This window comes from Mus caroli, chromosome 12 (genome assembly GCF_900094665.2).
Source record: "Mus caroli chromosome 12, CAROLI_EIJ_v1.1, whole genome shotgun sequence".
Classification (NCBI taxonomy): domain Eukaryota; kingdom Metazoa; phylum Chordata; class Mammalia; order Rodentia; family Muridae; genus Mus; species Mus caroli.
Window position 1 is genome coordinate 44,069,704 of NC_034581.1, and position 10,055 is coordinate 44,079,758.

Sequence of the window (10,055 nt, forward strand, 5' to 3'; positions counted from 1 at the left end):
GGAGAAGAAAGAAGAAGAAGAAGAAGAAGAAGAAGAAGAAGAAGAAGAAGAAGAAGAAGAAGAAGAAGAAGAAGAAGAAGAAGAAGAAGAAGAAGAAGCAGCTCAGCAAAAGGGTATAGATGGCAAGAAATAATCAAAATCAGGGCTGTGAAATCAATCACTTAGAAACAAATAAACAACACAAAGAATCAACAAAACCAGGAGCTGGTTATTTGAGAATATCAACATACCCTTAACCATACTAAGCAAAGAACAGAGAGACAGTATTCAAATAAACAAAATCAAAAATGAAAAGGGAAGCATAGCAGCAGATAGTCAGGAAATTCAAAGAATCATTAGGTCCTTTTTCAAAAGCATGTACTCCACAAAATTGGATGTCTGCAGGTAGAAAAAAGAAAATAAATCCATATTTATCCTGATGAACAAACTCAAGTCCAAGTGGATCAACGACTTTAAAATAAAACTGAATGCGCTAAATCTCATAGAAGACAAAGTAGGAAATAACCTTGAAGTCATCTGTACAGGAGACAATTTTCCAAGCAAAACCCCTGTTACTCAGGTTCTGAGATCAACAGTTGGTAAATGACACCTCATGAAACTGTAAAGGTTCTGTAAGGCAGCACACACTGTCAATAAGACAAATCAGCAGCCTACAGAGTGGTAAAAGCTCTTCACCACCCTTACATATGACAGAAGGCTAATATCCAAAATTTACAAATAACTTAAAAATGTAGAGACCAACCTGAATAACCCAATGAAAAAATGGGTTACAGAGCTAAGAAGAGAGATCACAACAGGGGAATCTCAAATGGACAAGAAGCACTTAAAGTCCTTAATCAGGGAAATGCAAATCAAAACAACTCTGATATTTCATCTTACTCAAGTCAGAATGGCTAAGCTAAAATAAAAATTTCAAGTTACAGCACATTCTAGTGAGGATGTGAAGCATAGGGATTGCACCCCTGTTACTTGTGGGAATGCAAACTTTTACAACCACATTGGAAATTAATTTGTTGGTTTCTCAAAATACTGGGAGTAGTTCCACTTCAAGTCCCAGATATACCACTCCTACGTATATACCCAAAAGATGCACCAACATCCCACAAAGACACTTGTTCAACTATGTTTATAGCAGTTTTATTCATATAAGCCAAAAACTGGAGACAACTTAGATGTCCTTCAAGTGAAGAGTGGATAAAGAAAATTTGTGGTACATCTACACAATGGAATATCATTCATCTATTGGCGTCAAAGACATCATGAATTTTACAGGGGAATGAGTGGAACTTGATATAATCCTGAGTAAGATAACCCCGTCCCAAAAAGCCATACATGGTATGTACTCACTTATAAGTGGATATTTGCCATAAAATACAGAATACCCATACTGTCTATAATCCACAGACCAAAATAATGTAAACAAACAGGAATGCTCAATTAGGGGAGCTTGAACATTACCTTTAAGGGGGAATAAAGTAATCATAGGAGGCAAATGGATGGATAGAACTTGGTGTGAGATGGAATGGAGAAGGGAATTGGGGTCCAGAATCAGGTTTTAAAAGGGACAGGAGAAATTTCAAGATGGTCATGAGAATGAGTGGAAATCTGAAACTGACCAGGGTGGAGATGTGGTAACATCATCTGGGATAAAGGTGTGCCCAAGAATAAATGGGGTGACGGTATCTGTGTCTCACAGCACTGAAGATATGGAACCTGAAGAGGCTAATTCCTGTAGCCTGTCAGGAACTTCAGTGGAGCTATAGGGATATCAAACCACCCACAAAACTTTCAAACCTAAATTTATCCTGCAGACACAAAATTCATGGACAGGGCATGGAATGGAGATGGAATGGCCAACCAATAATCAGCCGAACTTGAGAACCATCCTATGGGCAAGCACTGATCCATGACAATATTGATGATACTGTACTATGCTTGCAGACAGGAGTTTAGCATAGCTGTCCTCTGAGAGGCCTCATCCAGGAGCTGACTCAGACAGATGCAGACACCCACAGTGTGATAGTGCATGGAACTTGGGGATTCTTATAGAAAGATAGGAGGAAGGATTGCAGAACCCAAAGCAGATAGGAACTCCACAGGAAGACCAACAAAGTCAACTAACCTGGAACCTTGGGAGTCTTAGAGATTGAACCATCAATCAAAGGCTACACAAGAGCTGGACCTAATCCTCCCAGCACATATGTAGCAGAAGTGCATCTTAGTCTTCGTGTGTGTCACAATTAACTGGAGCAGGGGTAACCCAAAAGCTGGTGCCTGTACCTGGGATATGTTCTTCTAGACTGGCTGCATTGATTCGCCTCAGTGGGAGACAATGTGCCTAGCCTTGAAAAGATTTAATGTGCTAGGTTGGAGGTATACCTGGGGGTTGGGGGGGACTCCATCAGAACAGAGGAGAAGGGGAGATTGGGGTAAGGACTGTGGGAAGGGCTTATTGGAAGGGAGCAGTGAGTTGGATATAAAGTGAATAACTAAAAATAATATACAGAATAATATGAACACAATATAAAGTTAATAAAAAGTCATATATAAAACGTAGTATGTCTGAATGAATCCACAAGTAGAGTTTAATAAAATATATTCAAATTTGGATACCCCACACAACATCAAATGACTTCTCTTTGAACACTCTCAAATGCTATCTCAATGTACATCTCAGACTAATGATATTAATGAAGTTGCAGAAAAATCAGAAGAGAACAATTATCTTCAACACAATAATGAATCATGCACCATTTGAAAAATAATAACACTGACAAAGTCAATTCTAAAGGAGTTAAATAGTCCTATTTGTGAGTGCATTGGCAGTATTAGAAATAGTTGACTTTGAAAACACAGGTTCAATAACATCATGAAAGTCATGCTCCAATTGAAAGAATGTATTTGACAGAGAAATTGGGTATTAGCAGTGACTACTAAAGTCTTTACAAAGCTTTATGGATTTTTGTTCCACAAAAATATGAACTATTTGTAAGTGATGGAATTAATATATTGCAATTTCCAACTGAGAGTTGGATTCCACCATGGAAAGTACAGACTGAGACCACACATTAAATGCAGACATTGTTTAAATTAATTTTTAAGGCTTTCTGTAATCTGTCTTTTGAAATGCTCAAATCTTTTTGTTGTTGTTGTTTTGTTTTTACAAAATGTGTTTCATTTGAATTATGTAGTGAAAACAAAACAAAACAAAACAAAACAAAACAAAACAAAACAAAAAAGACCTTTATAAGAACTTCAACTGAGTTGTACTTAAAAAATTTTACTAATTTCTTATCTTAGGTTTCATTTTGTTTCTTCTTACATTTAATTTAATAAATACTTTTCATTTCGAGTAAATTGCAGAACAAATGCACATGAAATCGTATATACTCTGGCAAACTACAGAAGTTTCAGTGGTGCTGATTCTAGTGATATTTGAACAGACAGAGTGTGCAGCACACATCTGTGCCCTTCAGTTGCTCTTCCACTTTATGTCATGTAGTCTGCTAAACATAATTTTAGAGTCTGTAACATGGGTGAACTCACTCAGTCCCTGTAGAGTAGTATGTGTATTTTTGTTACTTAGTCTTTCCTTCAGAATAATCTGTGTGCACCCCACTGAAATGCAACCATTTTTATCTGTGGGAGGATAAATGAGAAGTCACATATCTAGAGCAATAATCAACTGAAACCCATACTGCTAGCTCAGGTATGTATTTATATTAAAATCTCAAGCAGGAAAATAGTTTCGGGCTGGCTTTCTCAGTTGGGAGCTTAGGAGAACATATGTACAGAGACAGACACCAGCAAGTAGCCTCTGGCTACTTGAGGGATAAAGGTATTATAGAACTGGTTTAGAACCTCATTCACTGGGTACCATCTGGCCTTATGTTTAAAGTACACATACTTTTTTAAAAAAGAAGGTTGGCAGTCACAGAAATAAATTACAGAGGTCCCCATTATATCATCGTTTGGATATAATAACTGATAATTGACATTTCAAAGTCAGAGTTTACTTTAAATTAAAAATCTGTTCACTTTGAGCTGTTAATGAACTCACCTCTAGGCATGCTTTTAAGAAATGAATTAATAAATAAGATTAAAAATTAACTTTTAATTAATTAAGAGGAAAACTTTGACTGCTTGTTCTTTCTGCACCATTTACTATAAATACACAAAGTAGGGTATTTTATAAAAAAAAGGATTCTCTAGATGTTAATTCAGTAATATCTATGAAAATATATTTGTAAATGCACTTGTGCATTGTGTGTACCATAAGACCTGCTACATTATCTTAGAGTTAGAGTTGAGATCTATAAGTCTTCAATAAGTATTGTTAATGAAGTCAATATTCTGAGAAAAACAAAACCAAAAATAATATGTTGAAGTTTGATTTTATGAATGAACCATGCATTTTATACTGCATATTCGGTTTTTAAACAGCTAATCTACTTGTTACATTGAATTTAAAGGAAGAGATACATTCGGCTTGCACATGATTTAGCTATAATTGCTTGACTTTAACTGACTCTTAATGACCACAGAAGCTTGTTTTTGTAGCAAATGGTAATTAACAGAGGCCCATGACTGATCAAGGTACAGAGAATCTGAGCCTGAAGACTGTAAAATCTCTATCATACCTCCTTTCAAGGATGAGAGATCATGGTAGAACAGGGAACAGATAGATTGTGTACATGCAGGAGCAGTGAATGAACACAGTGAAAGAATGGGTCCAGATAAAACTGGGCAGATGCACCTATGAAATCATAGAACATATAGAAAAAGAATCAGACCTTAGTCAGCTCAGTTTGAGACCAGCAAATTCCCAACATGGAGGATCAGACTGGCATGAGGTCCCACCTCTAGCTTTTGAGATGAAGGCATCTGATTGTTTTCCTCTAAACCATTTTACCTGCCTCAAAACTCTTTCCTAAAGAAACTTGCAGTTGGTATCTGCTCTGTGCTTTAGAGTATCAAAGATGAATCAGAAATTGTATTCCCCATATCTCTATAAATGATAGATTTCAGGTATTTTTCTTTCATCTTAAACTAATATCAATTTGTCTGTTTGAAAACAACCTGTTTGGCAACATTCTCTCCTGTACATTACATTACTAACTACTTTAAAATAAATATTAACAGAAGAAAAGAAAAGACAAGAGACTTGGAGAGTCCTCAGTTATCATGAATTGCTTGCTATGCAGGCAGGAGGATCTGAGTTTTACTATGCAGCACCCATGTACAACTTAGTAGCAGTAATATGTGTCTACAACTCCATCTAGGGAGACAGTACAGTTTGAGATTCGAGATTATATAATCTAAAAATATCCATGTGAATCAAGTTCAGTTTGAGATCTGTCCCAAAAACATAAGGAGGTTAATGATTTCAAAAAACAATTGATGTCAACATCTGTTCTCTCAAGCATTCATGTATATGTGCGTCTATATCACATGCATATATATTCATAGACATGGATATACACACATATATGTACAACATGACATAAATATATATATATATATATATATATATATATATATATACATAAAGAGGGTACAATAAACATGTCTCTTTGGGATAACCAAATGAAACAGCTGCATATATATATATATATATATATATATATATATATATATATATATGTAATTAATTTTGGTGCTGAGCAACAAGCACATAACCAAATGCTGGCTATATTCCTAGCACCTATGATTATATAAGATTGCTATTTCAATTTTAAGTCTTAAAGAGTCTTATACATACATATACATATATATATATATGTGTGTGTGTGTGTGTCTGTGTGTGTGTGTGTGTCTGTGTGTGTCTGTGTGTGTCTGTGTGTGTCTGTGTGTGTGTCTGTGTGTGTCTGTGTGAGAGAAGGGGGCAGTTCTGATGCTATGATCCTGTTCCCCAAATGGTTCTTGATTTATTACTAAAGAAATCTGGAGACTGATTGCTGAATTCAAAGTACATGTGGGAATTCCAATACGAAAAGGCAGACACAAGAAAGAGAGGAGGAATTTCTACCATTTCTACCAGAGAAGCCATCTACCATGTGAGGTCTTGGGAGGAGCTAGGGTCTCTGGCCACTGCTAGAGGCTGGTTGTCAGGGATGTTTGACAGGGGCTAAATGGGATTTGCCACTGAAGTTTAGGGCAGGTGAGAGGAGAAGAGGCAAAAATATTATAAAGGTCATGCTTTTCCAGGCAGGAGATAGTAATGCCCAACAACTGTATCCTAAGGCAAGTTGCAAAGAAACAAAACTGTCTATGTGTCCTTTATCAGTAGATTCAAGAGAAGCTGTGAATGGGCTGGTAGTGCAGCCCTTCCTGGAGTAAAGGTGGTAAAACTACAAGCAACATTTACATATAAGTTAGAGTTATAAAAATAACTCAGTTCAAAATGACATAGGTGAATGACTAAAATACTTTAATATTTTGACAATTTATGTTTATCAAAAGGAAAAATGAAAACATTGAACAATATGTTGAACAATAATTTTATTTTATCTAGTTAAATGTCTATAATTTTTATTGCCATTTAAATTGCAAAATGCTGTTTTGAAAACAAATCAAGTAGACTGAGTTTGTAGCTCTGCAGTAGAGTAATTCTCTAGATACAGATGACTCTAACTTCAATCCCCAACACTGCAAAAATAGATGAAGCAACAACAGAAACTCCAAATAATAATTTATTAATATGAAAATTATATTCTAGATAAAACTTTATTTTTGAAACTAAGCTGCTCACAGTCACTACCAAATGATAATAATGCTGTTTATGTAGCATGGCAAACCCTGAATACAAAAAAAGAACAATGCCATTATATCACTTGGAAGCTTTGAGAAACTTGTGAGAATGTTAAAATACAGTCCTAAATCTACATCCTTCTAACTCTTATGATCATTTCTATGGCATCCATTCAAATAGATACAAAGGAAACACATCCAACATTATGTAGAAATGGTAGAACTCAGGTTGCAAGTCACAAATACATACGTTTCCTATTATTTAATTTTGTACTTTTGAGTAGAGAACCATACAATTTCTATATTCCTAATCCTTATATGGTAACTTAAGATTATCATATCAATTTAAAAAGTTATGGAGTTCTATGAAGAATGGGGAGGCCTGTATAATACTTAATAGTACCATGTAATATTATAGTCTTTGTATTGCATGCCCTAGGGCCCTCATTTTTCCTCTAAATTAATACTTTTGTTTACTAAACACAGTACAGATGGTTTGGAATTGTGGCATTTCTGTTTATTTCGCTCAGGTATACACCAATTTATTTTTAGATTGGTGTCTCCAATTAATGTACCACATTATTCATTTCTTTCTTCAGACCTACTGATGGACAAATAAAAGGGGTGAAATATCATAAACCTAATACATATTTCTTCTGACAAAAATAGTACTCTTCATAGATAAAATTGCAATCAGTTCATGGCAGTAACTATTTTTAAACACTACTATGAGCCAAGATGTACATGAAGAAAGATGGGCTTTGTTGCCATCACCCATGTTTCTAACTTTTGTCTATATTGTGCTACTTTGGAGAAATCACACAAAATTCAGGTTCCTATCTTAAATTTATTTATTTATTTATTTATTTATTTATTTATTTATTTATTTATTTAATCTCCAATGCTGTCCCCTTTCTAGTCACAGAATCCTGCCATCCACCCTGCTTCCTTTCTACTCTGAGAGGATGCTCCAACCAGGTAGCCCACCCTGGCATATCAAGTCTTTGCCAGACTATGTGGATCATCTCCCACTGACACTAGACAAGGCAGTCCTGTTGGGGAAGGAATACCATGCTCAGGGTACAGCTTTAGGAAGAGCCTCTGCTTCAGTTGTTGGGTGACACCATAGGTACAGAGCTGCATGTCTGCTACATATGTGCTATGGGCCTCCTTGAAGCCCATGTGTATGTTGGTGGCTCAGTATCTCAGGGCTCACAGAAGTTTAGGTTAGGTGACTCTCTTAGACCTCCTGTGGGGTTCCCATCCCCTTCAAGGCCTTCAATCCTTCCCCCGACTCCTTATTTTGGTCCAATGTTTGACTGTGGGTATCTGCATCTGTTTCCATTAACTCCTGGGTAAAGCCTCTCAGATGCACCTGCCTGCAAGAAAAATAGAGTATCATTAATAATGTCAGGGATTGGTGTGTGCCCATATGGTGGGTTTCAAGTTGGTGTGGCTATTGGTTGGCCATTCCACAGTCTTTGTTTATCTTTGTTCATGCATTTCTTTTAGAGAGGACAAATTTTGGGTCAAAAGTTTTGTGGGTGGGTTAGTGTACTTTTCTGTCCACTGTGAGTCCAGCCTATCTACAGGAGGTTGTCTCTTCATGTTCCATGTACCTACTGTTAGTCATCTGAGCTAAGGTCACATGCATTGACCACTGGAAGCCTCTCCTATTTCAAGTCTTTGGAACTTCTTAGAGATTACCCCCCACCCCCAAGCCCCAGAATTTTGCAGGCTCTTATCTTTATGAATTATTTTTCAACTTTCCTAAAATGAGAATTTCTTTTAGATGTCAGCCAAATTTGATGTTTAATAAAAACTATAATCTTAAGTTTCATACATTGAAAGATTATCTGCTCACACTAAGTCTTTTGTAGCAATTATGAAAAAATTCTGGGACTACTGAACTTTTTGAAATAGTCCCAGCAGTGTGAAACTATGACTTACTTTGCCTGTCAGCACTATACTTTTATTTCTCATAGACCTTTATATTAGAGAGACATAAAATGGTGTGCATCATTAATTTCTCCACCAAATAAAGAGCTTCTCAGTAGGTTACCCATGAGATATTTAAACTGGAGTGCTGGTAAGACAGTCATTAATTACCCAGATATGGATTCTGAGATGTGAACTTTTCGTTCATGACATTACACATCTTCTGGGAGGCCCAAGCTATGAGCTGGACAATGCTGAACTAGCAGTATACAACACACTACTAAGTGCTACTTCACATAGCCAGAAACTTGGGACCATAAATTAGACATTCAAAATGATGTCAGAGCAAAACAGAGCAAGTGGCATATGTTCATGGCATTTAATCTTGGCAAATTTAAAAGCCATGAGTCATGTCACCTATACACATAGGAGTTAAAACTAGGATTTGATGCAAATAAAAGTACTAGAGACACATTTAATCTGCATTTATATAAATTCTTGTATAGTTAATATTTTTCAAAAGCTTTTATCTTTTATAATAATTGTTTAACTTGAGATCTGATACTTTTTTTTTTAATCAGGACCTGTATGTGCTTTATAACTTACCCCATTGTAACATTTACTTACTCTGAGACTAGTCTGCTCTGGTGAGAGTGTGGACTACAGAAGCTAACAGCTTCTGGGACAGGCAGAGGGCACACAGCTTCTGAGGCAGACCCCTTTTCAGGCTCCAGACATCTGGGCACCTTCCCTGCCAGAGGAGAGGTGTCTACCTCGCCTAGGAGGGCTATGTTGGAACACCTGAGGGAGCCATCTTGGTTTCCGGATCTCTCTGAGACTAGTCTGCTCAGGTGAGAGTGTGGACTACAGAAGCTAACAGCTCTGGGTCAGTCCAAAGTGACACAGATTCTGGGACAGACCCTGTTTCAGGCCTTTGTCTCCTGCCAGGAGGCAGGTCCGAATGCCAGATATCTGTGCACATTCCCTGCAAGAGGAGATCTTGCCTGCAGAGAGTACTCTGACCACTGAAACTCAGGAGAGAACTAGTCTCCAGGGCTCCTGTAGAGGCTAACAGAATCATGAGAGGAACATGCTCTAACCAGAGACAACTATAACAACTAACTCCAGAGATTACCAGATGGCGAAAGGCAAACATAAGAAATTTACGAACAGAAACCAAGACCACTCACTATCATCAGAACCCAACACTCCCACCTCAGCCAGTCCTGAGTACCCCAACACACCCCAAAACCTAGACCCAGATTTAAAAGCATATCTCATGATGATGGTAGAGTTCATCAAGAAGGACTTTAATAACTCACTTAAAAAAATACAGGAGAACACTGCTAAAGAGTTACAAATCCTTA